Below are 15,506 nucleotides of genomic sequence, written 5' to 3'. Positions count from 1 at the left end.
ATGACGAAAGTCAATTGTTTTCGCGAATTTTTTTTAAATAATCTCTTATTTTTTTTAAAAAGTTCTTGTGGCTAGTGCAGCAACTTTTTTGTACGCGATTAAATCCTCAAAACGTTTACTATCCTCCTATTTTTTATAAGCAGCTCTTCTCAATCTCTTCACCTTATCGCATTCAGCGTTCCACCACGGTACTGGATTTTGGGTTCTCTTATTACGCAGCGTGCGTTTTTTCGGAGTACTTGCTAATATTGATTGTATGATTATTTTGACAAAAGCATCGTATTTCTCCTTCCCCCGTTAGGTTAATAAAGTTATTGGATAACAATTCTTCGTATAATTTATCTAATTCAGTATCAAAAGTCGACCCGTTTGTCCGTTGGAATGTGAGAGACACTTCGTCAATCACACATCGCGCGATTCATCAGGTCGCTATATTGTTAGTTTGCCTTTCAATGGACGAAAGGATCATATTGGTGAGTCGCGGAGTGCTGCTCTCAAACGGTTTTACACTCTAAAGGTCGGTTTATACAGCGACCGAGCCGAGCGTTCCGAGCCTTCCGAGCCTTCCGAGCCTTCCGAGCCTCTATAATATGCTTATGGACGGCGCCGGCAAGTTTCCGCCGAACTCGGTGGAAGCTCGGAGGCTCCCCGCTGGGCCCGGGCTCGGAGGCCACTCGTTAGGGCCCTTTACACGGACGGTCTTGCGCGCGGTCCGGCGCGCGGGCCGGCGCGCCACACGCCGCGCGGCCCGCAAAAGTACGTGAGGCCGGATCGTGGCGCTCCTTCGCGCGGGCCAGAAGGTCGTACCCGTCACTACTTAGAGATAGCGAGTTCTGGCTCCCGTTTCTACGTCGACTCCACATGCTTTTTACACGATCCACCGCAGTGGTGTATTGTGTACTACCTGTTCGATGTATATTATCGATCTGCGAAACGATCGACAAGACACGATCGCGATATACGTTCGCGAAAAGTATACAAATTCCTCGATATACCTGGCTTACAAAGGATACCATAAATGCTGTTACTGCAGGGTACACTGAAACATCTGTTTTTACAAAGCTAAATTTGGTTGACCTGAAGGTGTTATAAATTCTGGAAATGGTTTATGACTCAGTTATAACGAGTGTAAAATTTTACAAGGGTACATTAAAAAATGTCCAAATGTTTCCCCGGCAATGCGATGGCAAATGAAATTGCAGTTAACACATTCACTGTTGTGACGATCATAAATATTACTATAAACGGCAATAATTACCATGTCACTGCTTGTTTTAATATAAAAACTAATATTGATAGACGATAAATACATATAGGTATGCAAGTGATGCTATATCTAAGATAAATGATGAAGTGATGTAATATGAGACAAGATGATAGAAGATATACAAGATGTTTTGAAGAAGGGGGGTAGTCTTCTGATTGCTCGTGATGCAGGTCAAATTTTTCACCCACGCTCTTGCGTGGCGCGCAGCAAGAAAGCATCACAGTCCTGCCCGCGCGCCAGAAAGCACCACGCTCCTGCCCGCGTGCAAACCTCGAATCCAGAAGAGTTTTCATAAGAGACAGAAAAGGTAGTTAGGAAAGGAAAAAACGATACTTGAAACCAGGCTCGTTGCGCGCCTCAGGATTTCCGACAGTGCGGACGAGTCTGAGGCACGCGACGAGCCTGGCAGCCGATCCTGGCAGCCAAGACTCCAGACGCAACGCCGTCGATAAGCCGTGCCTCGATCCTCGAGACTTCGACCCTCGAGACCAGGGGGGCCGTACCATGTTGCTCCCTAAGACGTGGCGAATCAAACATTCTACATTTCGCACCGGATCTTGGCGAAAGTGACGTGGATTGTTTCCTTATGTTTTCCCGATGAAAATGGTCCAAAAAACTACACAAATCGTATTGTAATTAAGGAATCTTCATAATAAATTGATTTCCATAACTTCGTCAAAAATAGTCCGATTTACATGAAATTTGGTATAATTTTCATTTGAAAAACGTAAAGAATCCATCGGTATCACTTCCATATCGATACGATAAAGAATAAAGTATACAGTTTTTCTGAAACAGGTATTGGCCGACCGCAGCGAATCAAGGTCGGCGACCCTCAGTCGAGGGTGAAATATTCATTACAGCGTATTAAGAAATTCTTTCTTCGTCGTATCGATATGAAAGCCACACTAATGGATTCCTGGCGTTCTCCTAATTAAAATGATCACAAATATCATGCAAATCGGACTACTTTTACACAAACAATACAAATTATAAAAGGAGTAGGCATTCCGTGGTCCGAACGATGACCAGAACAAGCAAAGAACCTAATAAAAAGAAAATAAATATAAGGAAAGTAATCGTAATAAACGTACTAATACTAATGGATTCTGCCTTTTCTCCGTGCATTCACTTAAAACGTAAGCATTGGTTCCTCCCTCTTTAGGTCAAATTCCTAGCGGGGGTGGTTATGGCAAAATGTAATTGGTTAAGGCGTGACAAAAGTATATTGCTCCAACGGCGGGTTCCACCGGTGACCATTCTAATTGCCCTACTCCTGGGACTCTCCGCAAGCCGTCACTGATGGGCTTCAGCCCACGACGTCTTTATTGCTGGACTAAACGTTGAGAATCACAGGACAATGGTCAAATAAGGAAATACCTCGCTAAGCTTGCACATCTGGCAACGAAACATAAACTAAAGGCGTATTTACAACTCCTGATTTTTATAACACCACCGCCGTTTGGGCAGAAGGACGAAAGCGTTTTGCATTTCCTCCTGGGCTCAAATCAGCCCCTTTTGTCACGTCTTAACCAATTGCATTTTGCCATGACCACCCCCGCTAGGAATTTGACCTATGGAGGGAGGAACCAATGCTTACGTTTTAAGTGAATGCACGGAGAAAAGTCAGAATCAAACGAAAAGTCAAAGTGTCAATACGTTCGTATAGTTCTGTTACGTCAGTGATTTGCTTGGTGATTACTGATAAAATTAGGATGGACGATACAAAGTGGAGTAAGAAGGCAGTAACAGGGTTAATTACCTCATACAAAACAATGCCTTCTCTATGGAAAGTGAGGAGTAAGGAGTATAAAAATCGCAATTTAAGAAACGATTGTTACGAAAAATTAATAACATATTGCAAAACGATATTCCCCAATGCGGACAGAGAGTTCGTAAGTAAAAAAATTCAATCTTTGCGTGGGACATATCGCAAAGAATTTCGAAAAGTAGTGGCATCTACACGATCTGGGAACGGGGCCGAAGATGTACACGTGCCATCACTTTGGTACTACGATTTTCTACACTTTACAAAAGATCAGGACATCCCAACGGCGAGTGTCACGAATATCGAGGAGGAGACATCTCTCCCGGACGAGCCGGAAGCGATGCGGGACGAACCCGAAGAAATGGAATGTCAACCTATCGACGTACAGGACATGGACGACACCGAGACGCAGCCTAGCAATCAAGTAAGTTTATTTATGATCTCATTTATTTTATTACTACACTCCTCAAAAAATTCGGTATAGCTGGAACCACGGACGAGTTTCTATCTTGTAAACAATTAATTCTACACAAGGAAAACAAGCTAAATGTCTAGCAGAAATCGAACAGTTTTTTAAAATGCTGTCACTGCAAACTTTTATTCTTAGGGAGCCTCTGTGGCTCCAACTACGTGGAAATATCATTTCAATGTAGTACTGAAGGTAAACAAGAAACTGAATATAATTTTACAATGGACACAGACAATAAAAAGGAAACATATGGTTGTATTTTTGTGAAATTTTAGTTTATTAGGGTGACTAAGTATATGGGTATTACAATTGCACAGAGATGTGCAGAATTACAATTGAATTACTTCATGAATTATGATTACAAAATAATTCAATTAAATCGTATTCAAACAATAATATTAACGCATGCGCAGATCGACTTAATATACAAGGAGTTCAAAAAGTAATGATCACTGGTTGGGGGGGGGGGGGAATTCGTTAAAAAAAATTGCTACAAAATTGTTTATAACATTGAAAATGATGTTTCAACGATTCGATTATATAGCGTTGTACGTATAGGCATGGGCCCACCCACTACTCTCCCGTTTTGGTAGTATGTACTCGAATGCTGGGGTCTGGCACAGTGGCCCGAACTAGGTCAACCACCTTGCACTACCTTCTGTCCCTTTAAACGTCGGATTGTGTTTGTTTGCGTTTAGGGGTGCGCAGTGGACCAGGCCCCACCATTTGGGTAGATGCTGCCAAAGCGGCAGAGTAGTGGTAGGTCCATGCTAATACGTGCAATATACAATGGAATCGTTGAAACATCATTTTCAAAGTTATAAACAATTTTGTAGCACGTTTGTCTTAACAAATCTCCACTTGTCCAGAGGTGCACATTCGCCCCCAAACCATGTGTTACCCGCAAACCCGTTCCTCATGTGTTATTTTAATTTTAATAAGTCATAATATATGATACATATAAATAATACAAATAACCCTGATAGCCATCTGCCTGCAGTCTGCCGGCAGATTGACAGCAGGGTCTGCCAGGAGAGCGCAGGATCTGCCGGCAGCTGCGATGCAGCCTACGTCCGCATTCAGCTACGGTTCTGCCGGCAGGGTCTGCTTGTCAGGGTCTGCCGGCAGATCGACGGCAGATCGACGGCAGGTCCTGCTGCTCGCCTGACACATCCAACAGCGCCATCTGAAGGCCACAATTGCCAAAGAATTTCCTACGCGTGACGTCACATGGACCAACGTGCATCCCTACTCCACATGACCAACAAGCAGATTCTACAGTTTATTAAATAATTAATTCTACTTATTTCAAAAAGTATTTATTCTTTCTTTAATAATATACAGGATCAGTGATTACAATTGTTACAAAATAATATAAGCGCATATAAATCCAAAGAGGGACTTTCAACATTTACATTTACAAATCCACGTCCCGTAATGACTGGTACCTAGTAGGGGCGATATCAGGAAATATCATTCAGTATTTTCGACTTCTTTTTTGTGTAGAATCACCATGTTCCGCGTTGTGTTAGCGCTGAAAACAAATATAATATTAGCATAAAATTAAACGTAACGTATGAATAAACAGAATACATGCGATACTTACTTCAGCTCCATCTCCACACAGTACACAGTCTAGGCGATCATACATGCTCCTGCGAACATTAAAATTTATAAGAAAATATGTCTTAAATTATTATCTACTAAACAAGACGCTGAACATTCGCACTTCGCGCATAATCCTACTTTTCTGTCTTCTAGATAATGCGAATCTCGATGTCCGCGACGTAGATAATTAGAAATTATTCAATTCCATAATTACGTTTGCCTTCTGGATACGCCGAGATGATTTGTTTGGATATTGATGGATGAGATTACCAGTGGTTACGGGACGTGGATTTGTAAATGTAAATGTTGAAAGTCCCTCTTTGGATTTATATGCGCTTATATTATTTTGTAACAATTGTAATCATTGATCCTGTATATTATTAAAGAAAGAATAAATACTTTTTGAAATAAGTAGAATTAATTATTTAATAAACTGTAGAATCTGCTTGTTGGTCATGTGGAGTAGGGATGCACGTTGGTCCATGTGACGTCACGCGTAGGAAATTCTTTGGCAATTGTGGCCTTCAGATGGCGCTGTTGGATGTGTCAGGCGAGCAGCAGGACCTGCCGTCGATCTGCCGTCGATCGGCCGGCAGACCCTGACAAGCAGACCCTGCCGGCAGAACCGTAGCTGAATGCGGACGTAGGCTGCATCGCAGCTGCCGGCAGATCCTGCTGCCTGATCTGGTTATCAGGGAATATATGATAGGTAACCTTCATGTTTTTTGACGGCTCTCCCATAAGTCACAGTGAATCTATGTGCCCCTTGGTCTTAATAAGTCTGTGCATCCCTGTTATACGGTGTACGCAAATGATTATTATTAACATATCTAGAGACGCGGTAGCGTCTCGACGCCAAGTACATACAGGAAAGACACCCTGTATATGTCGATGTCGCTACCGTGTACCTTTACTCGTCGCGGAGCCATTCCAACCTAACCTGAAACTTATTTCCTTAATATCTCATCACGCCTGCAATATTTTCTAAATTTAAAGGCATTTTTCTTATGTAAACCGCATATAAGCTTTCGAATAAGACCAATTTCAATAAAATCGGTCCTCGCATAACAGAGATATCGTAATATCGTCTCATGGATCTGTCAGTTACGATATGGTTTTTCTTCTGATTCTGATTCTCCAAGGAATTTTTTCGTCAAACATAATGCGTATACGCGTTACACGCACACCGATGAACAAACACATGTTTCGTTCGTCGATTCGTCGACTCTCGGAATCATTCGGCAGGGATCGTCGTCCGTCATTGTACATATATATATTATATACCTATGTATACTATTTTGAATTTTATAACCTACCAAGTGTCAAACTATCATAATCTGCCAAGTGTCAAATAAGGTAAGTTGTCCAAATTTGAAATGTCACGAGTTTTTACACCACATAGGAGACTGAATTATTGTCTCAATTAACAAGGTAACTCGCCAAAATTTTTTAATAGATTTCTTATGTAGAGTCGCAGACTTGGAAGTTGTTCGGAGAAGGTTCGACAGAGAAGCATCTCCTTTCACATAAGTTTCTGGAAATTTGTACCATGCATGTACAAAATATATATAGGAGACTGAATTATTGTCTCAATTAACTAGGCAAGTAACCAAAATATTTTTAATAGATTTCTTATGTAGAGTCACAGGCTTGGAGGTTGTCCGGAGAAGATTACATAGATAGACAGAGCATCTTGTTTCGCACAAGTTTCTGGAAACTTGTTAAATAAGGTAAATCGCCAAAATTTGTCAAAAGACATAGCATTAAGCATTATTCAGAAAATAGATTATTTATGGTGAACTGCTTGCAATGTAGAGGAAGTCAAATTAGTAAAGAAAGTACGCTGAAAACACATCTCCCTTGATGCTTTTCAATCTTTTGTGAAATAAAATCCACAGTACCTAGTTGCCACGCTATTCATTAATTCATTAATTTTTTAGATTCCCATTAATAATATTTCAATTCACCACTAAACATACTAAATTAATTTTATTCCAACACCAATAAATTGTGTGTTAAAAATATTGGATCTGTTCGTTCATTTTCGCTGAATTATTACAATTAGCATTTAAATTTCCTGCAACAAGACTTTCTGCCATACACTCTCACCTCCTTCGGACACATTATGTAGTCTCTACACTCACTTTAGCAGAAGGCCACTCTATTTCTACATAAGGAAGTTCTACGTTAAGTTGTATAACTAAAATGTGGCTTTATATATATTTACAGAAAATCGAAGCAGAAGATGATGCAGAGTGATCTATGTCAGAGTATATACGCACAAATTTTCAGGTAGTGTTTTGCATATTCAATGATCTTAACATATGAGCATGTGTGATAATTTGTAAATAATTAATAAATGTGTCCTATTTTTCAGTGAACGATGCAGACGAAGAGAATTATTTCAACAGCTGAAAGAGAAAGTAATCCTGCTCCATGAGCAAATGAAATAACCACACATTTTATCTATAAAATAGTAATTATATTTATTTTTTGCTTATAATAAAATAGAAAATTTTTTTGTTTGTTATTTGTTAATTATTGGCCGCCGCCACGGCCCCGACCCCGCTCCATACCACGGCCTCGGCCACGTCCTCGGCCACGGCCTCGGCCACGGCCCCGACCACGGCCATACTGTTCTGAGATTATTTTGTGGAGGGTGAGGGCATGGTTCTTCATGATTTCGATAGCTGCTGATTGATCCTTTTGCGCCCTCACCCTCCAACCGCCTTTTTTTGTGGCGAGCCACGTACGGTCCTGAAATTAGTAGTAATAAACAACAATAAATTTATTAGTATTTAAATTTAGTATTTAAAAAAGTATTTTAAAAACATACAACTTCTAAACCCTCGGTTGTCACACCTACTTTTTCGAACGTCGTTGTCACACTGGGTCAATTTGACCCTGCAAATTTTCAAAAAGTTAGTTAAAAACTATTTGTTTAATTAAGTATAAAAAATTCTGAGATAAAGTTTGAACATTGTAGAATATATGCCCATCGTTAAAAGTTGATGATATTTAAAGTGTCATCATGCTTAAAAAAGAAAGGGTATAGCCGGTTAAGATGGTCAAATGTGCCCTTGAACCGAATTCGACTCACGATGAATCATTCGAAAGCTTATTAAAAAAGAAACATTTGTGGCAATTTTCAACTTCGTATCTCCACCCGGAGGTAGTGATGGGCACCATCGAATAATTTAAAGTATCGACTACTTACTATTTAGTTGCGACATACTATCGACTATGTTGTCGATAGTTTTTAGTCGATTGAAATTTCAGTTTAGTGGTTAGCAGTGGTGTGGTTATGTTTAGATCATAGTGCGTTACGCCGCAACAATTTGTGTATTTCTTCCTTCACCTAGAATAAATATGGGTATATTATGGATTTAAGTATAAAAGAATTTCATCTAAAAAATTGTTTAAAGAAATATCTGATATTTTGACCTACTCCGTTATTCCATATTAAAATTTAAAAAAATTAATTGATTTAAATTTTTTGTGGACAATCTATTTTTCCTTTCGGACATAATCTGGCCAGCTTTCGAAAATATTCTTTCTGAGGGTACAGAAGTTGCAGGTGTACATAAATATTTTTCGCTTATTTTTTTTAATTTGGGCATTGTGTGTCTATGGGTCTTCCAAAATTCTATAGGGTTACTTTTAATGTTTTCATACGGCAGTTCTAAATATTGCTTTGTTATATTTTCTGCACTTTCTAAAGGCGTGGAGCATTTTCTGGTTAAGTGCGAAACTTTATTTAAATAAAAATTCCAGAATCCTGAATTTTGATCCGGTGACTCTTCGTCTTGTTGTGGATTTATAACCCTATTTTCATTATTCATAACATTTAATAAAGTTTTAATTTCTGAATGTATGGCTGTCTTTGCTGTTTGTGCGTTAATATTATTTTGAAAAACTGCTGTTTTAAATCGGGGGTCTAGTATAGTTGCTGCACGTGTAATTTTATTTGTCTCTATGTAATCAAATCTAATATCAATATTATTTAATAAATTAATTTTCAATAAATGTCCAGACCTTGTCATGGGTGTAATATTTTCGATAGCATTTTGAATACCAGTTATTAATGGCACAATTTTGGAGGCTGTGGAATATTTTTCGGCACTAAGATCTGTGGTTATATATTCTATCGGTTTTAATAATGGTATCACGTCTTCTATCATTTCCCACTGTTCCTCATTTAATGTTTCAGAAGATCTGGGAAATTTTGGTAATGATACCACAGCGGCAGATAAAGGAACTCTCAACGCAAATAATCTCTCCAACATTATAAGAGAGGAGTTCCATCGAGTATGAATGTCCTGTTTTAATTTTAGGTGCTGTAATTCCATTTGGGCTTGTATCGCTCTTAATTTGTCTGCAGCAGTAACACTAATTTTAAAATGGGTGACTATGGAACGGCAAGTTTTTAATGTGCTAACGATATCTGGAATAGCACTAATTGAGTCATTCACAACTAAGTTTAACGTGTGTGCTGCACATGGCAAATGTAAGTAACCCAGACTACGTACAGCACCTATCATATTTGCAGCATTATCAGTTACAACTGCAACAGTTTTATCTGCTATATTAAATTCTGTTAAAGTATCTTGTATTATACTTGTTATATATTCAATTGTATGTCTTTCATCTAAAATGCTAGTGGCTAATACGTTCGTATATAGTTTGTCTTGAAGAATGTAATGACTAGTAACCGTGACAAAAGATTGTGTGTTTAAATTTGACCAGATATCTGTTGTAATGGAGACGTACGTTGTTTGTTGCAGGTTTTGCAAAATTTTATTTTTAGTGTCAGCATATACTTGCGGTAAAATGGAACGTCCAAAAGTTCGTCGAGTTGGCAATTGATAGCGAGGTTCCAGTTCTTTGACGAATTCAATAAATCCTTTATCCTCAACAATACTTAAAGTTTGTAAGTCTTTACATATCATGGCTACCACCAGATTATTTAATTTCATAATTTTTGTTTGAGGCAGATCATTTGAAATTGTCCTTAAGGTCAATTGCCTTAAATGTACTTGCGGTCTTTGCGCTGTAGTTGGTAAGTCAGCATTTTGAGCTATAAGATATGCACTCGAAGTGGATGCCACAGGTGTTATATCTTGTATTACTGTTCCAGGTATAACAGGTTCATCGATGTCTATCGACTCTGCTGCTTCTTGATCCCGCTCTCGATTCGCTTCAAGCACTGTAAAATGTTTGCGTTTCAAGTGTTCATGCAAATTGCTAGTGTTTCCTGCATTTTTATATTCTCTTTTACATAAGAGACACATCGCAGTAGTTGGTGTCTTTTTTTCAAAATATTTCCATACTAGTGAGCGCTTTTGTCGATACATATTGTATTATATACACTAGCAACTATATACACACTACTAACTACACTATATATACACTATTAATGAAAATCACTATAGTTTATTAAATAGTTTATAATACTGTATAAGTAATAGTTTATTAAACACTTTATTACACTATTCAAACAATGGTTTATTGGAATTATTTAAATACTGAGTACTGAGAAAGACAGTGCTTTTAAAATTGGTTTAGAACTACTTAATTTTTTAGAAAATTAGAACTATATACGCTGATGCTGACACGTTCAAATCTACGCTTTAACTAAATCCCCGATCGTACTGAACTTGTATCGAGGCATTTGTTTATTTTACTTGTGACGTAGCGGACTGCGTTAATGGGATCCTTTGACTGGAAAGGATACTTTAGATACCTAGCTCTGTTCTCTGTTGCAAGGAAAGTCACATAGGAAAGTACGTTCCACAATCATAATTTCTCCCAGTTATATGTAACTTTCTTTACTTTCTTCAATTTTGATTGTTAAAACATAGTATTTCAAAATTTCTTATTTTTAATAATTTATAAGTATTTTAATGTTGTCGGTATTATACGGTATATAGGACAGGATAAATATAATTATAAAATATTGCTTTTTATAGGATGTAATTAATTTATTAACATAAACAACAATATAAATACAAAACGTTACTAAACTTCTGAAAGAAATAATGTAATACGGATTAAAATATTATTAAAATGATATTACTAATATTAATATCAAATATTAATAGATATATATATATATATATATATATATATATATATATAATTATAGAATACTATTTTTCCTATAAATTATTATTTATGTTTTAATAGTAATATAATATTAATACAAGATATTAATGAACTCCTGAAAAATAATATAATCAATAAAATAATTCGAAAATTACAGCAAACACCAATGAGCGACTACATGTTCAGATTAGAAAGAATGGTATAGCGACAACGAGGCCTGACAGTGTTAAATACGCCACGACAGTCATAAATTACTTCAAGCCCTTGAAAAGCGAACGTTGCGCGCTTACGAAAACAAAGGTGCTTATTCGGACGGAAAAATCATTCTTTTCAGCTGACGAGTATCGGCAGTATTTTTTGAAATTATTGATTCAACATTAAAAATATTTACGCCTTATTCATTTGCGTTTTTATCCTTTCTTCTTACAATACTATTACAATAATATTACTATACAATAATAAAAACATTGTAAAACAATTAAAGAATTATTCTTTTATTTTCGTTAGAAATAATACTAGTCCACCCTTGCTTCCCGTAATATTTAGATTTTTAGATGCTTTCATCATCAAGTGACAGTGCCAAATTCTGAGATAATACGTTATAAAGTAGTTGTGGTTTGTCTTCTTCACTTTTGATACGTACAATTTCTTATTAATGTAAAAGAGAAATGAAAGTATTCGTGCACTCTAGAAAAGTAAATGACATTTTTAAAATGAAACTTTTAGAATTACTGGAGAAGATAATGCATAAAAAGCTATTTGAGAAAATTACAATTATTTGTATCGCGAAATAAATAATAAAAAACACTTCTCCACTTTTTCATCTAATCCTTTAATGAAAATCAAAATACTGTCTTTCGTTAATATCAGTAAGTTGTATGCATGTTGACAATCTCATTAAAATTGGTTAACGTTACTATGAAATACAAACTATTAAAAGTGGTGAAAATCACAATTTCTTACAACATTCGCCCAATAACTGTGTAAATCTAGTAGGGTTGCACTAGTTTCCATTATACATAATCGAATATACACATGTTTAACGAATGAATTATTCGATACCGCTAACGAATGAATCTATTATGTATTTGATATAGTAAATCTCGTGATAAAATCTATTCAAAATTCCCGCCGTTTAAATTCAATTGATCCGTAACTCCACCATACGACCGATAGCATAGTTCAAGCGACTTCATTTTATTAGTCAACTGATTCAGTCGATAGTTCTGAAAATCAGTCGACTAAAAATAATAGTTGGCTACTATCGACTAATCGATAGTTTTTATTCGATGGTGCCCATCACTAGATGTGCAGAGCCTGAGGTGCAGTGCCTGATGTCAGATGGACAGCAGATTTCGCCGTCTGCTAGGCACAGCAACAGCGCTATCTGAGGTCCAGAATTACCAAGCAATTGCCTAGCAGACGGCGAAATCTGCTGTCGATCTGCTGTCGATCTGCTGTCCATCTGCTGTCCATCTGACATCAAGCACTGCACCTCAGGCTCTGCACATCAGAACGCAGCCAAATGCGGACACAGACTGCTGCAGTTCTGACGTCAGATTCTGCTGTCCAGATCTGGCTATCAGGGTACATTATTATCCATGTCGCCGGTGGGCAGTCACGATCGAGAATGAGCTTCCTCACACGTGCAACGATGAGGCGAGCTCCTCCGCTGCTCTTTTGTTTTTTAAGGAGCCCGCTTTTCGCATAGATACGGACACATTCTGCCGCGGGCTTTTTGAATTGTTGATTTTTAAGCCGGGAAGCTATCAAGGGAGATGTGTTTTCCGCGTACTTTCTTCACTAATGTGACGTGCTCTACGTTGCAAGCAGTTCACCATAAATAATCTATTTTTTGAATAATGCTTAATTCTATGTCTTTTGACAAATTTTGGCGATTTACCTTATTTAACAAGTTTCCAGAAACTTGTGCGAAACAAAATGCTCGTATCTCATAATGCTCTGTCTATCTATCTAATCTTCTCCGGACAACCTCCAAGCCTGTGCGTCTCCTTCATTTCTATAATATTAAGCTTTACATAAAAACTCTAAATTGCTGGTATACAATTATCTGGCAATTTAAATACAATGCAATTTGTTACTACAATACATTATTTACATAATATATATAGTACGTTACATATTACTCTACGCAGATTTTATTGTTAAAAATACGGTAATTTTAACGGCTATCACATTTCACCTGCTCGACAAAAGTTTCGGAATGAAATATTTTCGCAGAACAAGAATATGAAAACATTGGTGAAAGAGATGATTAGAATAATATGTTATGTTATAAATGCATTTTTAATTATAAACACGTAATGAGGTCGTCTGTCTTAAGACGAATGTGAAATTGTAAGGAATGAGTCGAATGATGATATTTTGTCGAATATTTCGCGTCACTGTGCAGTTTTTATAAACATATAATAGTATTTATGTAACTAGAAATTAAAAGTGTTTATAAGGAAGTGTGTTGAGTAGTTGCGAACAGCGGCTGCTTCGCAAGCGGAAAGCCCGAGTTCGATTTCTCCTCAGGGCAAAATTTTTTTTTTACCTAAACCAAACCAGGCAGTACCTATAAACAGTTGGGCAATAGTAGGGCTATAGTAGCCTATATTGGCCATCTGCTGTTGGCCCAACCTGACAATAAAATATTAGTTGGCCAAATCTAACTGTTGGCCAACTAATATTATGTGCGTGGCCCATCTGTATGCCACCCCAAAATGCTACTAGGGTAATATCCACAAAATATATTACCACGGGAAAAATTGTTTAAAAAAAAGGAATATATTGGGAGTTACGGGTGGACGGACTTGAACCCCAGCCCGCTCACGTGACAATCTGACGCGATATCGTTGTTTCCACAGAACCTTCTTGGATATAGGTTACTATAGATGGTATATACTGGGATTACTACGTACGTTAAAAACTTTAAATTATTACAATATCTCAAAAACGAAGACCCATTCGACAAAAAGCCGAAATGGTATTTTCATAATACTATATGTGAGTATTTAACTGTATGTAAGATCCAGACCGAATAAATAAGGCTGAAAGCGTAACCAAAAGGCGAGGGTAAAGAAGAAATAATCCCCATAGAAAAACTTTAAAGAAAGTAAAAAAATTACGCCAAGTACATGAATTATCTTTGTAAAAAAAAGTGAGATCCCCATAAAAATATTTTAAAAAAAGTAAAAAAATTACGCCAAGTACATGAATTATCTTTGTAAAAAGAAGTGAGATCCCCATAAAAAAACTTCAAAAAAGTAAAAAAATTACGCCAAGTACATGAAACAAATAAATCACAAAAAAAGAAGATAATAATATAAATCGCAAAAAAATAGAAGAAAATATACAACCAGAAAAAATAGAAGATAATAATATAAATCATAAAAAAAAGAAAATATGCAATTTAAAAAAAGATGTGAAATCAAAATGAGCTGCAAGTACATAAAGGTGCTTTCTAACTGCGGTTTCTAACGGTACTTTAATTAACCAATCAAAAAGGATCCAATTTAAAAACATTGTCGTAAATTAATAGCTTTACAAAATTAATGATATACAAAAAATTTGCGGCAATTATAACAATGGCTATTTATAACAAGAAAAAATGTATTATTAAATAATATTAAGCAGATATATTTTTATACAAATAAATATTTTAATACGAATAAATATTTTATTCAAAATACTTGGCGCTGTTCACCGAATTGGTGTTGCTAAACTGAATACATATGTATATATAAATTGCATTAATCTTTTTCTTACTTTCTTGTGCGTGCGTTCGTGAATGCGTGTATGTGTGCGTTTGCATATGCTACGTATGATATTAGAGTTAAATATATGTAGAATAAATCTGACTGCGTTTGTAATATGTTTATGTATTTTAGATTGTAAGGGAGTTATTGTAAATTATTAATACTAAGACATTTATTTTTTTTCGGTTTCGCAGCGCCAAGTATTTTGAATAAAATATTTATTCGTATTAAAATATTTATTTGTATAAAAATATATCTGCTTAATATTATTTAATAATACATTTTTTCTTTTTATAAATAGCCATTGTTATAATTGGCGCAAATTTTTTGTATATCATTAATTTTGTAAAGCTATTAATTTACGACAATGTTTTTAAATTGGATCCTTTTTGATTGGTTAATTAAAGCACCGTTAGAAACCGCAGTTAGAAAGCACCTTTATGTACTTGCAGCTCATTTTGATTGCACATCTTTTTTTAAATTGAATATTTTCTTTTTTTTTATAATTTATGTTGTAAATAGCTTTGT

At 36.4% G+C, this 15,506-nt stretch overlaps 3 long non-coding RNA genes across 5 annotated transcripts; 2 read left to right on the top strand and 1 right to left on the bottom strand.

Annotated features, from left to right (window-relative positions):
- The first annotated feature begins 6,349 nt into the window (after positions 1-6,349).
- On the top strand, positions 6,350-7,569 carry LOC143367088 (uncharacterized). Its single transcript, XR_013084948.1, has 3 exons — positions 6,350-6,842; positions 7,342-7,404; positions 7,490-7,569. It is a non-coding gene; the product is annotated as an uncharacterized LOC143367088 (long non-coding RNA).
- A 3-nt stretch (positions 7,570-7,572) lies between these two features.
- On the bottom strand, positions 7,573-8,416 carry LOC143367103 (uncharacterized). The gene is made up of 3 exons (XR_013084965.1): positions 8,330-8,416; positions 7,949-8,016; positions 7,573-7,869 (listed from the first exon to the last, which is right to left on the bottom strand). It is a non-coding gene; the product is annotated as an uncharacterized LOC143367103 (long non-coding RNA).
- Positions 8,400-10,613, top strand: LOC143367079 (uncharacterized). Of its 3 annotated transcripts, none has more exons than XR_013084928.1 (4): positions 8,400-8,689; positions 9,323-9,619; positions 9,897-10,171; positions 10,250-10,613. It is a non-coding gene; the product is annotated as an uncharacterized LOC143367079 (long non-coding RNA). The 3 variants fall into 3 exon arrangements; XR_013084927.1 differs by having other exon boundaries at positions 8,403-9,619; positions 9,897-10,042; positions 10,107-10,171; XR_013084926.1 differs by having other exon boundaries at positions 8,400-9,619.
- Positions 10,614-15,506: the final 4,893 nt, after the last annotated feature.

Source organism: Andrena cerasifolii, chromosome 3, assembly GCF_050908995.1.
Source record: "Andrena cerasifolii isolate SP2316 chromosome 3, iyAndCera1_principal, whole genome shotgun sequence".
Taxonomy (NCBI): Eukaryota; Metazoa; Arthropoda; class Insecta; order Hymenoptera; family Andrenidae; genus Andrena; species Andrena cerasifolii.
Note: the sequence above shows the minus strand (reverse complement) of the source record. Positions and strands in the feature narration are given on the sequence as shown.